The sequence below is a fragment of the Aythya ferina genome, assembly GCF_964211825.1.
Source record: "Aythya ferina genome assembly, chromosome: 5".
NCBI classification, from domain to species: Eukaryota; Metazoa; Chordata; class Aves; order Anseriformes; family Anatidae; genus Aythya; species Aythya ferina.
The window spans coordinates 24763337-24788214 of NC_140301.1; the positions used below are offsets into that span (position 1 = coordinate 24763337).

General features: G+C 36.8%; 1 protein-coding gene across 5 annotated transcripts in view; it reads right to left on the reverse strand.

Annotated features, from left to right (window-relative positions):
- LOC311437363 (uncharacterized protein) overlaps window positions 1-24878 on the reverse strand; it is a 139371-nt gene that overhangs the window by 13763 nt on the left and 100730 nt on the right. The window lies entirely within an intron of this gene.

The window sequence follows — 24878 nt, forward strand, 5'->3', positions numbered from 1 at the left end:
GTTGAAACTAGATGATCTTTAAAGTCTTTTTCAAACCAGACCATTCTATGATTCTATGAAAACAGATAATGGATAATCTGAGATTGGGTTGGGGAAGAAAGACAAAATGGGAGGTACAAAAGAAATACATGGAGAGTGATAGAGGTGTTCAGAAAGAAACAGTTAACTGATGAGACAAGCTCATTCAGTTAGGTAGATGGTGAAAGTGACAGGCAGTGCTGTAAATTTTTTGTCTAAGTTTAACAGGCAACTTTGATTAACATCAGTTTGATATGGTGAATTTCTATAGTACGACAATATTTTCATTAACTACAATGGCTTTATATTTTAAGAACTGGTGTTCAGAGTGATGCTATGAAGTTGACAAAACAGTTTTATTATGTGAGGGTTTTTTATAATTTAATGTGTACAATATTATTTTGCTGGATGCTTAAATTAATAAAGTAATAAATCCAACCCAATAAATCCACTTTTTTTTTTTTTTTGGGCGGGGGGGGGAAATAACATTTTAAGTGGCAGTCTCACATATGTTTTAAAACACTGTTGTGATCAATCTTATGTATGAATATACACTATTTAACATTATATAAACTATTTAGTACTTACAATCACTATTTTTAGAAGAAAACTGAAGGGATACAGAAATAGACTATAATGAAACTGAATACTCAGTGAAAACTAGCAGTGCTTTGCTTCTTGATTTACAAGTTTTGGTACAGGACTGTAAATGCTAGACATCTGTATTATTTCCATTTCCCAAGCAGTAACTAAAATTGTTGATGAAGTTGAACTTCACATTCACTTTACATTTCCCAAAGCAGTGAAACTCTGCCAGTTTCTGAATTTTAGCCAGATGTGATATGTGGCTTGCCCCCAGGATCTGCTGGATTTCTCACTCACTGATTTAATGCAGCCAATAACCTATTACTCTTGTGTCTTTGAAGAATCCAACTTGTTCCAGTCCAGAACTAAGACCGCAACTGAATGGTTTACTGCTTGCATTTATCTTTATGCTATCCCATATTCAGAGAGAGTTGTGGAGAAGAATGCCATCTCTCCTTATTTAAGGTACAAGAGAAAGACAAAAAGTGACAGTAATTTACAAACCTGTTTTCTAAAATGACAAATAAATGGTGGGTAAGAACACACTTGGTACACAACCTCATTCACAACTAAAATATTCTCATGTACTGTTCACTATTCTGCCACAATTCAACAGCAAAAGGTCTTATTCTTTCTACTTAAAAGTACCCTGCAGTTCTGGTTACAGAGTAACCAAAGCATTCAGTGTTTCCTAAGGGCTTAAGGATATGGGAAGAACAGTGTGTTACAGCTTAAAAAAAAAAAAAAAAAAAAAAAAAAAAAAAAAAAAATATTGTCTCCTTTTTAAGTGTTGCAGTGGTAACATTACTGACATGATACTGAATAAGTACAGAATTTTTCTGATAACAAATAACCTCTTTCCTGACAGTATTGATAAGTCATAGTAAGAGCTGACCTGAACTGATGCTCACACATTGCATTAAGAATTTTTGTGCCGTAACACCTGAGGACAGTAGTCAGAGAAAAGGACTTTGCTGTGCTAGACATTGTTCTAGCATAGAACAAATGTGTACAAAGAACTTTTCCAGACTGTGATCCCTTTTGCCCCAAGACAATTCCTTATATGAGATAAGAAGAGATAACAACATTAACAACATTATAACAAAAATAACAAAATTAACAATATTATAACCATATAACAAGGTTAGATGAGATAACCTGAGATAACAAATCAGTGCAATTATACTGCAACTCTCATTAGCATATAAGATTTGATTTTTAGAATGATCCAGAACCCTAAAATGGAGTAAATGAAAGTGGAATACATGAGAAAATGAAGCCTCTCAATGCATAAAAATCCTACCGGAATTTAAAAATGCAGATCCACACTATACGTAACAGTTTAAATACATGTTACTATCAGCATTGTCTCTAAGGTCATATCTATTGCAGCCTACCAAGACTTTTTAATGTGCGTCAGGCAGTTATAGCCCAAAGTTGATACTACAGGGAGGCAAAAGGTGGTAGTTCTGTGGCTGGATGTTAACCTTCTGAGCCCTTCTATCAGAGGCAGTAGAAATTGGTTAGACTGATCCTATGCCAGACAAACATTAATCCAAACTGGGAGATGGGTTGGCTTGGAAAAAAACTGGCAAGTTTTTAAAGTGTTGCTAGATGAGTGCCAAGAGACTGAAAAGGAAAGAAAAAGTAATTGAGCTCATGTCTACCGTCTGCTCAATAGAGAGGCTCAGTAAGACATTGTTCTGTCTGCTGAAGGTAAGCTTACTTCATCATCCTTCCCTGCATCATTCTTCATTACCCAGTAACAAAAACTTCTTCCAGAAAATGAAAGACTTAGCAAGTCCAGGAGGTATGCTGATGACAACACAGAGTAGGTTGGAGGGGTCAGACTCAGTCAAATCTCATCAACAGTGCTCTGTCCTCATAGCTACAATTTTCCCTCTTTCTTCCCAATACCATTCTAAAAGCAGACCATAGACATTCTACTTTTTAGTTTCCATGCTTTAGTTCTGTATTAGTAATTATAAGCTCTTTGTAGTAAATTATAAGCTCTTTGATTCTGTTACATAAAACATGCCATGTGTTAGAGAAAATAGTCAAAAAGGGAGGGAAGACACCATAGCAAAATAAGTCAGACTTGCTCACCTTTGTGCACTCCATGAAAGACTTGCACTGGAAACAACAGAAAAGCATACATTAATCTGTAAACCTCTCTCACTATGAGGTCTAAAAAAGCAATATATTCTGCCTCAAAATAACATTATACAAGGTCTAAAATAAATATATTTGGTAGCTTAGCAACCACAAATATTTATATATACATGTCTGGTCTGTCAAAATATCAAGGAAATTGTATACCATGAAAACATTTTATAGACAGACAAAATTAGTCTTGTTGTGCAGGGTTGCCATAATTACCCTTCATGGCAGAGTGGAAGTGTATTTAGGTAACTGGCAGTAAGCACTTAAGTGCCTGATCGTCTTAAGCAAAAACAAGTTGTGCAAAAAGAAGATGTACTTCAGTTGATGTTGCCTGTGCCAATAACCTTTTGCTAATGCATAAACATACACTTTGCCAGACAGAAAGTCTTGGATCATCTAATGGAAAGCCTGTTCTGACATGATAGAAGAGATGAGAATTTGACTGAGAATCAGGTAGTCACAAACACTGCTATTTCTGGTAGATGGTGATTGGCCAAGATTTAATCACAGAAAATGTTTTCAAAATCAGTCTTTGCCTTAATTTGCATCAGAAATAAACTTTTATCCTGAAGCATTTTGTATGCTAGCATGCACTGGTTATGTCCCTTGGCATAAATAGCTTTTATTAGCCAAGGATATGATTCTAGGCTATTACCTTAGTAATCAATAACTTTAGAAATAGTTAAATGGTTAAAAGCAAGGAAGTAAATATTCAGTAAAGGTAGTGATGGGTAAGAAGCAGGGTAGAATATATAAGACCTGAACTTGCCTTTTCAAGTGGAAGAAATTTAGATGAAGTTGGTGATTACAAACTGACAATATTATTATTCCAGAGGACAGAATTGGGACACAAAATGCAAGGATTTCAGAATAAAGGTGAAAATATCCACAGCTCCCATCTTCAGTCCTCTCCTTTCAAAGGCAGAAGGCCTATGCACTTGGCTGAATTTGACTGATTTATCTAAATGGTAAGTAACATATATTCTTCCTTCATATACTGGACAACTAGGGCACAAGCTGGAGTGCAACCCCACAGAAAGATATCTGGGGAGGTCCAGTTGTCAGCAAGCTGACAGCAATGTGCCCTGGCTGCCAGGAAGAGCAACCATACACAGGGGCGCATCAGGCACAGCATTGCCAGCAGGCTGAGGACAGGGATTGTCCTGTCCTGCTCTGGGCTGGGCTGGTGTGGCCTCACCTCAACTACTGGGTGCAGTTTGGGGCACCACGATATAAGAAGGACATAAAACTATTAGAGAGTGTCCAAAGGAGGGCTATGAAGATGGTGAAGGGTCTATCAGGGAAGACATGTGAGGAGTGGCTGAAGTCACTTGGTTTGTTCAGCCCAGAGAGGAGGAGGCTGAGGGTAGGCCTCATGGTGGCCTACACCTTCCTCACAAGGAAAGGGGAAGCACTGACCTGTTCTCAGTGACCAGTGATAGCACCCAAGGGAACAGGGCTGTGACAGGGAAGGTTCAAGCTGGTTATTAGAAAAAACTTCTTCACCAAAAGGGTGCTTGAGCACTGGAACAGGCTCCCCAGGGAAGTGGTCACAGCACTGAGCCTGCTGGATTTCAGGAAGTGTTTGGACAATGCTCTGATATATGGTCTGGTTTTGGGGTGGTCCTGTTCAGACCCTGCAGTTAGACTTGATTATTTTTGTTGGCCCCTTCCAAATGTGTTGTTCTATGACTCTGTGATTATGGTCTGAATCAGCCAGTCCAGCAAGATGCACCTTCATGGTGCTAGGAAATGAAAACACGTGTTTGTTTGTTTGTTTGTTTTTCATGAAAGTTTGCCTTCATGACAGTCTTCATATAGGCTACCTGTGTTGCCTGACACACAATTTATACTTGCCTGAATTATATATACAAATCTTAGAACTTTGTTAAAGTTTTTAGTAAAGAGTAAGCCTAATTACTCTTTCCAGAAATTATTTTCTGAAAGATAAATTTCTCATTCGGAGTTTGGGGTATTTGGACTTTTTTTTTTTTATTTTTTTTTTATTTTTTTTCCATTCTGGCTTTTACTAGCTTTAGAATGCTGCCATTCACAAAACTTGGAAATTATCACAACAATCTAAATTTTCACATAGTGAAAATATTTATTGCCCCCATGCACAAAATATTTTGTCATTTGTTCAAAATCTCATTTAAATGAGAAATATGATCAACATTTAATCATTTCTTTAGAAAATAATATTTAGACATGCCAAATTTTCAGTGAACTTATTCATACTGATTCTAATAAGCTGAACAACTTGTTTTGGCTGCTGCTATTTTTTTCCATATGGAAGTGCTTCTACTAGCTTTCTTCCAGATTATGTGGTTGAGAGGAGGATGTGGAGAAAAGTCCTGTGTTGTTTTTTGTGGCACAAATTCATTTTGGGGGCTGAAACATGCAATATAAATTGCTTTCAGTACGCCTGAATCCCTAGGGTGTGTTTTGGCACTGTGACAGCAAAATCTTTACCTTAACAATCAGCGTCTAAATTCACAAAGTACCTAACAGATTTAAGAATGCACCCATTTTACACCAAGCGTATATCTGCACAGACAGCATGCATTTTTACTTAGGTATACTGCACTAAAGCCGTTTCTTCAGTGTTGTGCACAAAGACAAGGTTAGGAAGGAAGACATTGGTGACAGAGTTAAGACATCACACAAATCAGTAAAATGAGAAGAAAATTTGAGGGAGTGAAGAGTAGGATAAAATTACTATCAAATAAAAGTTTATTTTCCAACTTACTAAATCATGACCAAATATATGCATATATATATTTTGTGACAAATAAAAATATTACTACGAAAAATCCATAGAGTGCAATTTCATAGGCAGCACTTAAGTTCTTCTAAGATTCAGCTACCAGTTTACCATCCCATGGATTCAAATATACATTTTTGCAACCCCTTTTGTGCCAGATCAGTGATCTGATTGGCTGAAAATAGGTCATTTATTTTATTAAATTATTTTTTGGCAGCTAAGGAATGGCCACACAAGCAGCAGCACAAGCAAAAGGAGGTAGATATTACTATATGCATAGCTCAGATGGGGGAAGATTGGATTCCATTTGGCAAAAGAACTAGTTTGACCTCCTTGTATGACTTCAGCTGTAGAAAAGAAAAAAATGGTCAAAGGATTCAAATGAAAGTAACATCAGAGATGAGAACCATGTGCTTTCCAGATATATTTATACTTGGATAGTTGGGCGGAGATATTTTTCATGAATTCAGATTTTATATTGTACAGGAACTTTAAATCACAAATTCTAATTGGAGTCAGGGGCCTGTTTATTTGATCCATCCCTAGCAACCAATGCATTGAGCCAAAAGTCCTTAAGAGAAGATTACGTAGACCTGGATATGCACTCAGCTGTTAACTTGAATGAGCACCATGCTCTTGTCTTTGCTCTGACCATCTATCCAACACACTGGTATCCCCTTCACTCAGACCCAGCATATGGTGGAGAAGTTAGGTCGGAAAAAGTGCACTAAGAAAACTGTATTGTTGAACAAAGAGTTTTCTGAGGCCTGTATGACAAATGCACAAACATCAGAAGAAGAAATTGAAACTCAAGTTGATAAGGCAAAATATATAAAATTTGCTTCCATAGTCATCCTGGAATACAAGATTTCCTTGTCACCTCCTCAGTTTCTTCTTTAGATTTTGGATTATCAACTATCACACTATGGGGAGCAGAGTAAGCATAAGTAAATGAAGAATGAGACAATCTTGAAAAGACCAGTCCTAGAAATAGCAAATTTAATAAAGCCTGATGGAACAAAGGTCTATAAGGAAAAGAACACTTTCTGGATAAATGCAGCATAACTGGTGTTAAATTTAGCACTAATTTCTGACACATACATGAAAAATTACTTGTGGAAGCAAATAAAAGAATGAAGTAATGAAGTTCAAATAATCTCCTACATGTCTCAAGTTATCTAAATAGATTATTTTTAAAAAGGTATAGAATCATCCAGGTTACACTATATAAGTGTTTTAATACAATGAATACAAAAATGAAACCATTTTCAAGAACTGAAACAGACCTCTTAAAAGTTTATGTGCACTGTGCCACAAAATGGAATATAAAGGAAATAGGGGAAATTAATAACAGACACAAAAGCCAGTCTACTGAAGGAATAAACTTTTACAGGCATCAAGAAAAAAGAAAGACAATAAATAAATAAATAAAACCCACCTTGCTAAAAAATAATTCTTTAAAGTGTTTTTCTTGTGCAGCAAATTAAATTATACTTAACTGAACAGCATTCATATCTGTACACAGAATAGAAATAGATCTGGAACTAACAGTGGTAGAAGCGCAAAAGCTTCAAAGACTACTAACAATATCTCAATCACTTCAATTCAAGCAAAAGCCTATCTGAATTATTTTGAGTTACTTTGGGATCTGTAACACTGAGCAGGAATCTTTTGAAGAACTGCCATGTTTACAAATATCTTACGTGTGGGAGACAGAGGGATTTGGCCAACCTCTTTTCAGTGGTTTGTGGGGATAGGACAAGGGGCAATCACCACAAAATGGATCACAGGAAGTTCCACACCAACATGCAAAAGAACTTCTTCACGGTGAGGGTGACAGAGAACTGGAACAGGCTGCCCAGGGAGGTTTGGCAGAGGGTTTGGACCCGATGATCTCTTGAGGTCAATCTCAATTGTAGGTCCAACTCCTACAGTTCTGTGATTCTGCCTCTCGTGACAATTTCAGACTTTTGTCAGCTGAAAACACTGGGAAGGTTTCTCAAATATTTTCATCCTGGACCTGGACTCTGAACCTAGGAAGGTCAATGGAAAAAGCTCTCTTAGTGATTTGATTGGGAGGACCTGTAGTAAGCACGTTAGAGAATCCTACTCATCGTGAGAATGACTTTAAGACATTTCAGCACTCTTTATACCCTCAGTCATTTCTCTTCAAGTTTGAGTAATTTTCCAGATACAGATATAAAGGGCCACAAGACTTTCCATTTGCTCTAAAAGCTTTTAAAATTTCCACAAGCTTACATTAACCTTTTAAAGTCAGTATACGGAAAATTCTTCAAATTCCTTAACCCTAGGAGATCCTAAAGATCATTATATAAATCTTTTTTTTCGGTTTAGTTTGTTGGTGGTTTTGTTTGGTTGGTTCGTTGCTTGCTTGGGTGTTGTTTTTTGGCTTAGAAAGTGAAATCAAAGATTAAACACCTGCACTATTTTCCCCTTTGTTTCTCTTTGAGGTCAAAATTAAATTGGTTTACTGCACACATGCAGTAAAGTATATCTACTAGAACCCACAAGTAAATGGATTATTTACGTACAAAATAATCAATTGTCCAATATCATAATCAAATATAAGCTCCTGGAGCCATTTCTTTGTGAAAATAAATTGTTTCCTTTCAAAACTTTTCATTCATGATGAATTCCATGTATGGAACTTGGCAAATGCTTAAGTATCACATGTCATTTTATGGCACAGGTCTCACTTTCTTAAAGCAGGATGTCAGAAGCAGCTTAGGCTGCATGAGCTGAGCTGTCTGCAAGTAACTATCATACAGAAGCAGATTCAGACAGAATATGCACAGCTGAACCAGTATCATATTTCCAGTCCAGCAGAGTTGTGGCTGAACTCCAAAGGGGCAAATAGCATCAAAGCATTTTACAAGCAGAGTGAAGTGAATGATAATTATCTACAACAGTGATATCTAACATTGTAGTCCAGGAGGTTGCTCAGTCCCTACAAGCAGCTGGCATCAGCAAAGCCCAAGAAACATTTCAGTTGGTGGTTCTTCCTGTTAGTTATTTTGGAATGAGTTGTGCTACTGACAGATTATATCAGTGGTGCCCTGCTGTGGCTCAACCCCAGTAGGCAGCTAAGCACCAGAGACCTGCTTGCTCAGTCCCCTACAGTGGGATGGGGGAGAGAATTGGAAGAGTGTAAGTGAGAAAACTCGTGGGTTGAGATAAGTACAGTTTGATAGATAAAGCAAAAGCAGTGCATGAAAAAAAAAAAAAAAAAAAAAAAAAAAAAAGTAAAATAAAGAATTCATTCAGTGCTTCCCATCGGCAGGCAGGGGTTCAGCCATTTCCAGGAAAGCAGGGCTCCATTATATGTCCATTATATGTTACAATGACTGGTCTGCGATGGAACACCACCTTCTATTCTTCTTGGTGTTTCCTCAGTTGTTTCTCCACGTTCACTCAACCTCTCTCTCCATTGCTTTTCTATTCTTTTCCAAATATGTTTTTACGAAGGTGCCAGAAACTTGTTTAACAGGCTCAAATATGGCCTGCAGGGAGCTTGCTGTGAAACTGTCTGGAGATGGCTTTGTCAAGCACGGGGCAACCCCTGACATGAGGCCATCCCAACAGCTCCTGTTAGATGGTTTCCCTTTGTCCGTATATATACAGGAAAAATGAATTCTGTTCAACACATCTGACCCCTCTCAGTAACTTGACAGTCAAGAATAGCCATCATTTCCAAATGCAATAGTCATGTACACATGGAAAGTTCATTTACAAGTCATAGTATTCCTGTAGAGAAAGATCCAATCCATATAACACACATAACTATATTTTTGCATATCTTTAAGATGTCATAATGGCAATAAGAAACAATTTTCTCTGAAGTTTCTGAGGCTTCCCTGCAACATTAGTATAATGCTGTAAAACTGACTGGTTTTACTGTTGGCATTATCATAAGCAATGCCTAGTCTCAGAGCATTTGCAGTGGGTTTACGTGGCAAGGTTTTGGTAGCAGGGGGCCATAGGGGTGGCTTCTGTGAGAAGGATCTAGAAGCTGCCCCATGTTTGTTAAGGGCCCCACTGCTGACCAGAGCCGAGCCAATAAGCAATGTTGTTTTGCGCCTCTGTGAGAGCATATTTAAGACAGGGAAAAAAACGCTGCACCACACAGCAGCTGGAGTGAGGGGAGTGAGGAATAGCCTTGCAGGTGCTAAGGTCAGTGAGGAAGGAGGGGGAGAGGTGCTCCAGGTGCCGGAGCAGAAGTCCCCTGCGGCCTGTGGTGAGGACTATGGTGAAGCAGGCTGTCCCCCTGCAGCTCATGGAGTACCACGGTGGAGCAGGGTTCCATGCTGCAGCCCATGGAGGAGACCACGGTGGAGCAGGTGGCCCTGCACTGACGGTGGCTACCGCCTGTGGAAGACCCCTGCCGGAGCAGGTTCCAAGCTGGACCTGTAGCCTGTGGAGAGGAGACCATGCAGGAGCAGGTGACCTGGCAGGAGCTGCTGCCCATGGGGGACCTAGGTTGGAGCAGTTTTCTCCTGAGGGATGGACCCTGTGGTACGGACCCATATCTGGAGCAGTTCTGGAAGAGCTGCTGCCTGTGGGAAGCCCACGCCAGATCAGTTCATCAAGGACTGCATCCCATGGGAGGGACCCCACAGCACAGGGGATGAGAGTGACTGAGAAGGAGCGGCAGAGAAGAAGCGCTGTAGACTGACCATAACCCCATTCCCCCATTCCCCTGCGCCGTTTGGGGGGGGTAGGGGAGGGGAGGAGGTGGAAGAGGGTGGATGGGGGGGAAGGTGCTTTTGGTTTCTTTCCTTTGTTTCTCACTTCTCTAGCTTGTTAGTAATAAGCAATAAAGCTTACCGTCTGCCAAGCTTACCCTATGCCAAGTCTGTTTTGCCCGTTACAATAATTACTGTGTGATCTCCTTGTCCTTATCTCAACCTTTAAGCCCTTTTCATCGTATTTTCTCCCTGTTCCTCTTTGAGGAGGGGGAGTGAGAGAGCAGTTGTGGTGGAGTTCAGCTGCCCACTTGAGTGGAACCACCACAGCATTCAACATTTGAATTAGGAACTTATTTGTGTGGAAAAGAATGTTATGAGTTGATGGAGAGAGCCTTCTAAGCAACCCTGTTTTTAACAAGTGTTGGATTATGCTTTTCCAAACCTCTGGATTTAGAGATTCTGACATCACTAAAACTCTCTCTGTAACATCTCAGGCAATAGGTCATGATTATTTAAGTATATGTCTACTGGGTTGCTATGTCCTGAGCATATTTTTAATCTTAAACCTTATTTTTTAAAGGAATATACTTCTACTGTAACATGGGTAAGTGTTACTAAAAATCATCATGTGTAGTAATTACTAGTCCCATTAAAAGACACAATACAGCTTCTTGATTCAAAGTAAGGCTTAGAAACGCTCCAGTCTGCATTTTCCTTCATTTCTGAATTTTCTAGGAAATCAGAGTATGTTTTATAATCTTCCTGCTGAACACAATGATACAGCAATTTTTGTGTTATTGCCAGAAATAGGTTCCTCTGAGAATAGTTTTTGTAGTCTGTAGACATTCCTGTCTGATATGGTCATAAATAAGAAAGTCTACTTTATGCAAATAAGGAAGAATTCCCTTTCATTGTTGACTGTGTTATTTAAAATACATGGAAGGATTATTATTCAAAAATCCTATTTCTATGCTGATCACATTCTCAAACACATACAATTTAAGCCACAATTACATTTAATATGCAGACACAGTCACAGTTTAATATAAGTGCACAGCTCGGCAGGGGAAAAGAGAACACACCATTTATCAATAGTTGGTGTTTACTATTGAGACAGTGATACAAATTGTTATATGACATTATACCAGTACTGTATATATCGTCTTCCAAATTAGAAAAAATGCAGTTGATAATATGAACAGAAAAAAATACTGACATATTTTTTTCCATTTAGGAGAAAAGACACAATACAAAGAATAGGCTTACGGTCATTTTAGAACCGAAACTAACTGGGACCAGTTATGATCTTTATCAGTGTTCTTTTTTGACCACAGGAAAGTTGCAAAAGGCAACATTACCTAGTGAGTTTTGACTATTCAACTTAAGCTTCCTGATACTCTCAGGCTTAATATTACAGTACTGCTAGAAAACCAAGTCACTGAGAAGTATCTCAGCTACTGAAATGCTCCAAATCAATCAGTTTTGAGAGTACATGCTTCAGATCATTATCATGTGAGCAGTATCCTTTTTTCCTGTTTGTCAACATCATCCTCTTGTTTATAAGCTCATTGGAGAGGACATCTTTCTCACTGTATATTTTGGACAGTTATTGTCACAGTGGCACCCTGACCTTACTTATGATCTCTGTTTTCTTCAGTATGATTTATTACCAATAGCAATTAGAGCAATAACTGAAACACTTTGAAGTTCCATTCAAGACTTAAAGACAAATAGGCACTTTCAGTTGGATTAGTAATGTGGGGTTTGATCAATTAAAAATTACTCTAAAAAATCCATCTGGAGGGCAAAATAAATTGGTTCCACATTTGTCCTGTCAAATAATGTTGCCATAGACATTGTCATATGAAGAACAGTCCACACTTGTGTTCATGTCTGATTTTGCATAGGGCACCACTGGTTAGTCTTGGTGATGATAAGAGAACTGACTTTACACTAGGAGATCTTTAATGTAAGACGCTTGTGAGTTCTGAACCAAATAAAGGTACTCAAAAATGAGTGCCATTGTATGAAGTTAAAACCTAAGATTCCTTTAAAATAGCCTTTCAAAAATCTTTTTTTTTTTTCTTTTTTATTAATTCAATAATAAATTAATTCATGCTTAGGTTATTTATTTAACATTATTTAATTATTTAACATTAATTAATTCATATTAAGGCATTATATCATCTCTAAAAATGTCAATAAAATCTGCATTAGTCTCAATAAATATATACGCTATCAAAAACTTCCTATGAATCTCAGCATCTGCTGACTTTATCCAAATATGCTTTGTAGGAAAAAATGTTACAGAGAAGAAGATAAATATACAAATGTTACAGTCTGTTGATCAATATGTACATATGTCAATATGTTGATCAAATGTACACTAAACCTAGTAGCCATGGGACCTAATTTTGCCTTATGGGATTTTGTACCACTGGCTTCGGTGAGAACAACATTGTATTATCATGAAGATCAGCATAGATCATTGTATAGATTATCTTGATTGACTAATCACTTTAGCAATAATTTTAAAAGAAACATTGTGGAGCAGGGAAAATTCAGAGGCATTTTACCATGACAAACATCTGCAGAGAGAAATTCCTTCTGTGTTACATATGTGTTGTGTCAGTAAAGTACAGTAATTTGTAAAAGCCTCCAACTTGGTTCCTTTTAAAATAGTAACTGCAGTAACTACAGAAGAAGCCAATGTTTGTTTTCCAGCTACCTCTATTGCAAATAAAGATGCTCTGAAGCATGATCAAATGTCCTTAAGAAGTTTACAAATTCATTTGGCAAAGCATACATGCTAAAGTAATATTTTTCCCTATGAAAGATGTGCAAGTGTTGCCTGTGAAAGAACCTGACTCCTAACACAGATGTCTTCTATAAGCTACCTCTGATAAAAGTTTACCATTGCAGTTCATTTACAATATTCATCTCAACATTTTAAATCTGTGTTTCTCAAGCAACCTTCTACAGAGGGTTTTACTATGATAGCTCATCAAAACCAAAAAAAAAAAAAAAAAAAAAAAAAAAAAAAAGAGCTAAATGCATGTTATGGTTTGTCTGTATGACTCCAGCTCAAATAAAATGTCACTGTAGATTGTACAAATCACTGTGAACAAATACAGTCTTGAAGCCTGGTGTAAAACATCCTCAGATAAGACTCTAAGACTATCAAATGCAGCTTTGGGACATGCTTTTGTCCCCTTCATCTTTAAGCTCATAGCTCAATCCAATTATCCACAATTTAGCCACTGCCAGCGATTTGTGTACACTTCTGTTGCAGAGGAGGATTTTTTTGTATGACTCAAGTGTAAAACTTTGGCTTACAAGCCAAAAAAACCTTCAAAAGAAACCCATGAAATGAAATAGTAAAAGCATGAGATATAACTCTATGATGCAAAAACTAACAAAACAAACAAGAAAAAAAATCAACAGTTTCTAATCACATATATTAACTTTCACCCAAATTAAAACTCTTCAAAAATTAAATCTTCAAAACACAATTTGCTTATTTTATCAGTAAAAAAAAAAAAAAAAAAAAAGTATATGTAAAAAAATAAAGGATTACACTGTGACACACTAAAATCTGCCCACTCTCAGAGTACCTCAAGGCTCTTTAAAGACTTACATTGCAGTAGACAGATCAAGTGGCTTTAACTTGGCACTGAATACAGCAAGAAACATGACCATAAGACCAAAGGATGGAAAAAGGAGGCTTCGACCACAATTCACAGTCATAAAATCTCAGCACACATCAAATACAAATTGAACGTTTTCTGTTCCAGTGATCTGGTCATATGGGGTTAAGAGTTTGTTTCTGTACTAATCAATTTGAGTGTCTAACTTTAAACAACCCCCAATAAAACCACAGTGTTTTATTGGAAAGAGGAAAGAGGAAAAATTAGTAGTCATGTTTATTTATGTTAATTCTGTTCAGTGTGTTATGTAGTGAAATGATACTCAATACTCATCCCTGATATTAATTTCCCATTGCAGAATTAATGGACCCATAATCCACAAATCTACCCAACAAGCAAACATAACACATGTACATCCTTCATGCTCAGGGTAAAATGTAGTACCTAAACATTCAACCCAAATTCAACCTAAATGTTCATATTGTTCCCCCAGCTGAGTGCCTCCAATCCACTTGCTACACATTTACTATCTCTAAGTTACCATTGTAAAATGATTTCATGCGTTATCAAGTGGAGTATGGTTATGCATATTTGCCAGCTTTCAGATATGGAGTACAAATGGTAATTATAACCATTCTACATGATACATCCTCCCAGTGCTTCAGATTCAGTGAATTAACCTTAAATGCAAGGCAGATTTAAAGATGAACAATTTACTTAGATAAAGGAAAACAGAAAATATAATTAATCATTTGCCTATCCTTCAACCCCAGTTTACAAAACCATGGTACAACTTTATTGAGCTCAAAATTGAAGGGTGACAAGGTTAATACATAGCTTTAGACCTCATGGTTTCATTAGCAAACACATTACAGACTGCAAAGCAGAACTGACAGTAATACTAGACCCAAACAAAGTAAATAATTACTGGCTTGGCAAATGAGGAAGCACTTGCAGAGTTTGTTTACATTTGGTTTTTGGAAAATTCATGTTGGCAACAAGTCAAATACAGTTTGACTAGTAACTGTGACAATTACTCACAGATGCAGCTGGAAGAACAACAAAAGAATGGATTTATAGTTCTTTTCTCCCCTGCATTTTTCCCCTTTGTTGCCTTTTTTCTTGTACTGTTTCTGCTATCCTTCTCCTTTTTTTCTTTATTTTTTTTTTCTTTACCATTTTGGATCAATAACAAACTTGTAGCCACAAAGATAAGTGTGTGTTCATGGCAGATGGGACTTGGAATGTATAAAAATCTCATGTTGCATTTTGTCTTTTGGCCATATATTGGTAAAGACACAGATGTGTTCAAGCTGCACTCATAAAAGCCTTGCTCCCTGACAACATGTATGAGTTCTCTCAATTCTTGTCAGTCTATACTGGATTTTCAAGAGAAATACATTGCTTCCATGCTGGTGCACTGTTAACAAACTTTATAAAATGCCAGGGGTATAGAATTCTGGCTAACCTCAATTCCATTTATGCAATTCATTGTTTGGCTATATAGGTGAGCTTGAACATATTGCTTGGCTTCATAAGGTTTCCAGTGAAACTGGGAAATAATTCAACATCATATAGTAAATCTAGAAAAAAATGTGAAATTGAAATTCCCTTTCCCATGTTCTACACAGAATGCAATTACTCTAAACACTAATTATATTCAACTTCTTAACATGCAATAGTATCAGAGCATAAAGAATCAGTAAGAATCAAGCACTAGTAAAGGATTCTTACATAAAATTAAACAACTATATAACATAATCAACTAATTGTACACAAAAGATTAATAAGATAAACTCAAGAAAAGTTCACAAGCAGAAAACAACAATAATTGTTTAGAGTTCGCTTTCAGTCAAAGAGAGCTGAAAGAGTTCAATCAGTTCTTGTCAGATCAGATCCTTTCATTAAGTGCATTTCACATAGGAATATCAAGATTCCTATTTTCATCTAAGGAAACTAATTTTATTTTCCCTACCTCAATGAAACACCAAACTGAAACCTGAATAACCCATGCTTCTGAACACCAGTAACAACACTGAAGTAATTTGAACTAAGCATACAGGGCATAAACAGAAACTTTACTTATCACTTATGTACTTCAGTTATTTTCCAGTTAAAGACAACTTATTTTTACAGTATGCTAATGCCACTACCTTTCTATTAAGCTGAAAATAATGGAAATACAAACTTTGTTAAATTACTTTCTTGCATTTCACAGAGCAACTATAAAAGAACATAATAGTTTTCAGTACTTATTACATCCATCTCAGGAAAACAAAATGAGAAGGAACAGTCCTCTCGAGAGTGTTCAGACAAGGGATACTAGGAATATATACGTCTTCAAAACTCTGGGTAGATGACGAGATTTTCTCAGCTTGCTGACATTCACTGATTAAAGACCAGAAAGGGCTGTGTGTACTGTCTTTCGAAGTTACAGATGGATTAACATCTGAATATTGCATAAGATACTGTCCTGGGAGCAAGTTATGGGCTTATTTTTCTTTAACTGTTCCATTATTCTCTATACAAGACAGAGCATGTAGGAGCAGAGACAAAACATCTGTGGAAAGCTGCAATTTATGAGCATTCTCAATTGAAACAAATGAAGCTATTCAGAAAAATCGAGTATTGTTAATTGATAACATTATCATTTAGCTTTCCAATAAAATGTTGAAGACCATGAGAGAGAAAAAAAAATGTTTAGAGGACTAAAGTTCTCAATAGCTACAGAAAAAAAAAAAAAAAGAAAGAAAAAAAAAGTATATTTTAAAATAAGAATTTAACGAGGCAAAAATCCATAGAAAGAAAAAACAATGAGAAAACGGCATTGTTGAAAAGTACTTGCAGACTGTATATGAACAGAGTGCAATATTGATTACGGTATATTCTGATCAATATACAGATATTTCAATGCTTTAAATGCAGTGGCTTTGAAGGCCTAGAGGGAACATTGTTCCACTGAGTGTGAAGGTTAGATACCTATGCTCTAAAAACTGTTGTGATGGGATACAGTCTAACTATTATGGAAAACTAGATCCTTACACAGAATGCCAAAAATGCTAAATAAAATGGAGGCAAACTACACTGTCAGAAAGGTGTTGTTTGATTGACTGTAACACAATATTTGAGTAAACACCATAATGTCATTTTAACAGTATTGCATTTGTCACCTTGATATGGGAAATGTCCAGCAAATTTACTGCTGCAAATGTTAGCGAACAGTGAACATTAGTGAACTACAAGCAAATTTGAATTTCTTTGCTGAGAAACATCGCCATTAAACTCAGTGCATTCCATCAAATATTTTTCCTTACCTTTAGTCCAAAGCCAGTCCATTTTGTTTGGACCTCAGAAAATTTCCCATACTACAGGCACTTTTTTGAGAAATAGTTGGCTGAGAATTACTCTAAAGCACCTCTAGAACTCACAGGGCTCTGCTGATGACCAGTGAAGATATATGCACAGAATAAGTGACTGTAACGCAGTGAATGACAGCTGCATCAGCTCTATTTTTCCCTTCTCCAGAGTAGGAAAGTGTCTTGAAATAACACCTTCTAAATCTGAACAGTTCTTCAAACAATGTCTGCCATGACCTGACTTATCTTTGATTCTATGCAACTGCCTCTCCAGTTTTGAAGGACGCCTCAGCAATTTGGCAGAAGAGTGATGTCGGTTTTCACAACCAGTGTCAATTCCAGTTCATGCATTTGCAACTGCTCTATTCTCTGCAGACCAAAACCTGTTTGATCTCAGTCTTTGCCATCTGCTATCTCATGACTAAAACAGAGAAATTGTTTCCCAAATTCATGTAATCATTGTCTACATTAATAGAGGTCTGAGTTGGTAAGTCCCAAGAGCATTTTAATCCTTTCACATATCTGAAGTTGTCCTCTATTGTTTGATATATGAAAAAGATTTTGTTGCTTATTCTTTTAACACTAATTTTATTGCAAGAAAGTGAAAAATAAAATGTCTTGATAGAAAAAAAAAGCTGTAGAGCTTTAGCTGCACTACAGATAAGCTGACCAGGGTTTAAAACAGTCATCAGCATCACCTCTGTATTACTTTGTGCTATATGCAGTGCAGACTCTGTTTGTTGAATTCAATGTTAACTACAGATGCTAAACATCTCTTAGTATCAGGCATATACAAAATAAATCTTCTGAACAAGTTATATGTACAAATAAATACATGAGATACAAACCCAAGATTGTCTTAATAATCTGAAATGTGTTCCAAAAATCCTTTCCAGTAATAAATCCCAGCTAATGGTAATAAAAATACTAGTGTGCACGTCACAAAGTGTTTAAAAGTCAACACAATCCTTCATTTCTTAGAACAGTTGTTAGTCTTTTTCCAAAACAGGAAAATATTTGCAAGAGTGCTTTAGAGTAAATATAAGCTATTTCTGTGTTCATTGATAATTGTGACAGTATGATATGCAGTTTTTCAGGAGAGGCATCTGATTTTGTAGCCTTACCTGGAGATGAAAAATAAATATACTTTTCAGAAGATCCAAATTCAAACAAGCTCAAACTGGAAAAATATAAAGATTTTTTTTCTAGACCCTCCCTGGAATACTGCATTCAGCTCTGGGGCCCCCAGTTTAAGAAGAACAAGGACCTGCTGGACAGAGTCCAGAGAAGGGCCACAAGGATGATCAGAGGGCTGGAGCACCTCTCCTGTGAAGACAGGCTGAGAGAGCTGGGGCTGTTCAGTCTGGAGCAGAGAAGGCTCTTATAATGCCTTTCCAGTGCCTACAGGAAAGTTGGGGGGGGGACTCCTTGTGAGGGGATGTAGTGATAGCATGGTTTTAAACTAAAGGAGGGCAGATTTAGATTAGAAATAAGGAAGAAATTCTTCGCTCAGAACGCACTGGACGCACTGGAACAGGCTGTCCAGAGAAGCTTTGGGTGCCACATCACTGGCAGTGTTCAAGGCCAGGCTTTGGGCAGCCTGGTCTAGTGGGAGGTGTCCTGCCAATGGCAGGGGGGTGGAACTGGATGGTCCTTAAGGGTCCTTCCAACCCAAACCCTTCTGTGATTCTATGATTCTGTGCCTAAGTGTGATGTCTCTGTCTTTACTAACAGAATGTATCACTCCAGTGTAACAATAAAAAAAAACTAACAAAACATTATTATTGCACTGATAGGGACATTCTACACTGCTCTAAGATTATGCTAACAATTAGGAGTAAGGTCCAGGCTGAACATGTCCTGAGCAGTCTGTAACTATACAATGTTTCCGTCCTTTTAATGTAAAATTTAGTTTGATTTGTCTTTATAATGTGATCACAATTTTGCAGATTCATACTATCAGGCAGGATTTTGAAACCTATTTTTGAATTTTCAGATATCTAGATATATGCTTAAATGATATAAAACTTATGCAAGGTAAACCTACATTATAACTTCTCTTTCAAATACATCATCAAAGTCTAAAACAAAAACAACTGTTTAATTTTCTCTTACTGGGGAAAAAATAACAAATGGAATAAGCTCAAATAGCCATCTTATAGCAAAATATAGATACCCTGGTACAGAAAAAAAATTAAATGGATTCATTGTTATTGAAAACCTTTTTTTTTTTTTTTTTTTTCCTTCAGTGACTCTTTCAAGCTACCACCAAGTAAATAATCTTATTTTCAGATCATCACCATCCTGTTGCTTCTGCATTTTCCTGTGAAGAGTTAGACCAAAATATTTTGGGGATGGGGACCTCACAGGGTTTCTGAATGCAATAAACTTCCTAGCCCAAACTGGGGAAGTGTGAAATAATAAACAAGCCAGCCAACCAGCCCTCACACTTCATCATCTCCCAGTGGCTTGCAGTGGTATTTGAATGCATTGTTCCATCTCATAAAATCTGGCCATAATACAGTACTTTGGGGAATCAGGAAATAATGAAATTGCTGTCACTGTTGGCTCTGTCTACATTATACAATGGCTAAGCCTGACATGGTTAAGGGACACAGATACCATGTCTGCTGCACTTCCTCAAACAAAAGCATCCAGGCAGATCAAAAGGGATATTTCCCACTGCATCTCCATTATCATACCCTTCAGCAGACCATAAGCCAATCAAACAGATTTTTACCTTCTCTTGTTTTTCTTCTTAGAACAGAAAACAGCAAACTAACCAGAAATTCAAATCTACAACATTTTAACTAATAGCTAATAGTAAGGACTAAAGTTGGGCATAGTTTTAGAGCACCTACAGAATGGCCACATGATGTTCATCATTGACGTGCTTGGCAGATCAAAATTATTCAAATATACTGAAGAGGCAACTTTGTCACCATATATTTTAAGCTGTATTGAGTGTCCTTTTTATTTCTATAAACAACATAAAAGGCAGCGAAGGTAAAGCAGAAAAAAAGGAAATCATCTTGTATCGTATTTCAAGAGAAAAGCTTTGCTATATTTAGCTCAATGGGAATCATGTTTCTGATGACAGTTGATATAAAGGTCAAAGAATATCTTTTAAACTAGTTATTACTCATCACGTAAGAACACTAACGTATTTTAGTATAAAATCAAGCAGATTACTCTAAACTAACTTCAGCAATTACTTTAAGTGGATGAACATCTTCTGTTTGAGTTCAGAGACCAGGCAATACACCCAAAAAAAGATGTCCTGCATTCCTCAGAGTCTGGGAAAATTTAAACCACAGTTCTCATGAGATGCAAATCAGAGAACAGGCTATATTAATTATATTCTTTATATACTCCTAGGCAGAACAGTAAATTTCATTGGTACTCTTGATTGAAGCTGTGTGAGATCCAGGTGCATATGCCCAATTAACACACAGACAATGAAAATCCTGCCTCAATACTTAAAAAAATAAATAAAAAATAATAATTTTAAAAAAATACATACAACATAAAGCAACACTGACCAAAGAGAGAGGGGTTGAGAAGGACATCTGCGGCACATAGCATTCAGCTGGGTGACAGCAAGTACACATACTTGGAGGGTTGTGGGTAGAATGGTGATAATCCATTAATGTCTTTAGAGAAGAGCTATAAGTGATGTCTTTGTCTCCAGTGACATTAAGCTGTAGGCTTTCAGTTTTCTAACCAAAGTTGCTTGAGGACTCTGGCAAATATATAGTAGGTAGAAAAGAGAATTCACTTTTTTAATTACAAAGAAATTAGAAAAAAGTAACAATACACCTGCTAGATTTGGAAAAAAAAAAAAAATTACTTCTTCTCTAAGGTTTCTTAATTTGTTTTCTATTTTTTTGCTTGATAAGCTCCTCCTGCTTTCTTAAAGCAGTAATGAATCATACTATTTATTGAATTATGTTCCTCACATAGAAGGGTTTCTGAGCATATTTTATTTTTTAAAGAAAATGTGTCTGCATAACCCTGAGCTTACTTAATCATGCTAGGGTTGTTATTAGAGTAATTTGTTTCTTGAGAGACCTGTTTTGGTTTCTCCAAATCAACAGAGAAACTTTCATTTCAGCTATAGCTTTGATCTTGGTAGTCTGAGCTACTTAGAGACACAGCAGAACCCTACTGTGTTACTCTTCCCTCACCCTCTGGAAAGGCCAAAATACAGATATATAAATCAAATCATCATCTAATGTGTAAATAAGCAATAGTTTCAGTTTATAAAACCACACTATTATACACAGAAGAATCAACATATAAATACAAAAAGCTAGCAAACTCTCTTTAGAGAGGATACTTGAACTTTCAATAGGAAAGTAAATACTTCTGTTTATAAACCAACCCACATCTATAGTAGTCTAGCATACTAAGGATTGTTAAGCACTTGAGCTTTTAATGAATCTCACTCACAGGTAACAGTTGTCTCACTCTTTCAGGACACTTTAGATTGCATAGTTAGAAAGATGAAAAGAAAATAATCTAGTCAATAAAACACTGACATTAGTATCAGACCATTCAACTTTTTTTTCTTGGGTATAAACAAAACTTCCTTTGTGACCTTGAGAAACTCACTTAATTTCAGAGTTACTCATTGAAGTGAAGAGATGGTTGCAAATGGAGGTTTTTTCTTCTTGGAATTCTGATCTTTTGATATCGATTTTCATACCAAACCAGAAGAAAAATCTTTACTGAAAATACTTCAGTTTGAAAGCACTAGTTATCATCTAGTTTAAAAGAAATTGTATATTTTGAAATACAGTAAAACATGAAATAAAATTTTAAATGTTAAAGGGAGAATAATTACTAACATGATTTGTATTAACACATTTTGCCCAGATATGTCATCAAAACATTTACATTCCCCCGTTTTTCCCTTTCTAAGGAAGAGAACAAGTTGTAGACCCCTGTTTGTTAATATGCTGAGCTAAGAATATTCAGCCAAACAGGATCTTTGCGCTGTGCAGGCGCAAAGTAGCCTTTTATAGAATAGTGAACACTGATGTTATTTCTTTCTTTGTTAAAAAAAAAAAAAAAAAAAAAAAAAAAACAGTCCTAACCTGTTTACAGACCTCCAAATGCAGAGGATTTACTTAACATTTATCATCAACCTGACCTGCATCATAATGACATATCATATTGCAGGAAATGAAAGAATCTTATTCCCCTGCTTCTTCTGTGAAAACAGAAATTTATGTTCAAAGATTCTACTTTTCTCTACTTGATAAATGTAAATATGTCAGAGATACATTGAAATGGCATTCAGTATAGGCCACTATTTTTAGAACAAAGTTGTCATTCTACTCCTGCTGAATTGCTCATAAATTCAAGTTTGAATAAAGAGATCAGATTACATTAAATGCATTTTGGTATCTATAACTTTCTGCAATGAATTAAAACAGGCTGATCATGTCTCAAGTGCATTTCATTTTGATTAATGTACTGCAATATAACCTTCAAAATTTCCTTATGCCAACAAAAATATGCTGAGTGCAGGAGCAGATTAAAGTGGCTATGAGCTTGAAAATTGTATCAAGACATCAGATAATACAGCAGAGATATATAATGAAAATGTAAACAAAACTTGCAAATGTAGAAATTACTGTTTGTATAATCCACTGCTGAATTCAAAGGAGAGTTTTGCTGCCTGAAGATTATATATTATTTCAGAAGAAAATGGTAAAGTCACTATATTGAGTTTTTTTCATTGTGTTCCATTCAAGAATTTTCTTTTTAGGATTTAGCACTAAAAATGTTTACATTCCTGTTCTCTGGAAATAAAGTTTAACCCAAAGTCAAATTTAAAGCCCAGATTGAAAGGTAGGACTAAGGAAGCATTACATCTCTCTCTCTCACCTGCTCTTCTTTTAAGTTATTAAGAAATAACCCTCCATATTTTCCTGTTATATGAGTTTTTTGTGACCCTATGTTGTGAAATCCAATCCATTCCTTAAAGACTTTTTAAACTGGCAAAAATGCATTACTACTGATTTACTGATCTAGTAGCTTCTATTGTTTCAATGGTAACTATGATTATGGATGAATGCTTTCAACAGAAGTTACAAGAGATAATGAGTCTTTAATGATACAAAATCAGAGCCTTGTGTGCGTCTTGAAGCCTGACGTAAGCTTTAGTTTTCAGTTAGCATGGAGTGTTTACACAGCATCTTGTTTTTCCATGATGAAAATATCCACAGAAGTGTTCTGCACAACTTTGTGAGGTTAAACTGTCACAGGCTGGGGGGGAGGGGAAGAGGGGGTGGGGAGAAACACTAAGAAAGAAAAAGACAACAACCAGCAATGATGAAAGGAAGTAAAACTCAGTGTTGGTGTCCCACTATCTTTAGATGTCATCCTTGCGATTTCTCCTCACCAAAGATATGAAAGAATTGCACTCATCTAACACTCCAGAACAACAACACTGATACCAAAGATGCCTCCTTACATACTTGGCAAAGGATATGTTTAAGCAACAGGATGTTAATTTGGGCATTGAATGTAAACTGTGATAAAATGTGCATATCTTTGGCTCGTAGCTGTGTGGGTCCATTGATTTTGAACTAGATAAGTTTTGCATGCATTTACAACACACTGTACATGATTTACACGTAGAATATTTTGCATCCAGAGCAATGCAATAGGCAGCAACTTACTCATCATCATTTGCACTAACTGCGGTGTCTGAGCAAACCTGATTACCATGCATTTGAGCAGTCCCATGCCACTGCTATCTCCCCATTGGTATAGTAATGTGTTGAATCAAATTCACCAGAAAAGGTACAGGATCAAAGAAAACGCTAGTTGTGCAATCTACCTGTCAGTCCTTCAATTAGCTTATTACTGAATACCTCTTGAACCAAGTAGAAGATTAGCCGTGGAAAATATATCAACTGCTATTTTAATCACGATAAGTTGCTACAAAAACATCTTGCACTCAGTGGCTAATCTAGAATTCTTCCTTCTCTGCCAGACCACAAACCTTTCATCATAAACTTCTCCATTCATCTTATACTGGCATGGAGGGGTGGCCCTTATTGAATGCATCTACAGCTGTTTTATTGGTAGCACATGTTTTAGATGCTGGAGTTATGGGACAGCATACTGTGATTCAGCTGCAGGTGTTTACTAACTAGGAAATAAGTAAAAATATCATGGAAACACTTTAAGAATGATGCAGTTCAATATTAATTTAATTTACTTTGTGCACATATTAACTGGTTTAAAAGGAAATCTGCAGCTCTTTTGACTTTATTCCAATTCCCCACAGCACAAATATACCTACCTCTAGTCTGTTGCCAGGCTTATAATCCCTTCTGAACTGTCATTTTTATTACCAAAATCTGAACCTCTTCACTAAAGGAACAAATATGCTGCTCCCACATTGTCATGATGCCACGGGGGCTGGTACTGGTGGGGGCACCCCATGGGGACAGCAGGGCATGGCCTGGCAGCTAGGGCCTGTCCTACTACCCCAGCCAGGAGCAGGGTAGCACCTGGGGGCACTGGGGCAGCCCCAGACCTTAGCACCTCTCTGGTGACAGGGACAGGCTGAGGCCAAGTTGGGACGTGGGCCCATGGGTGGGCCTGGCTCAGTGGGACC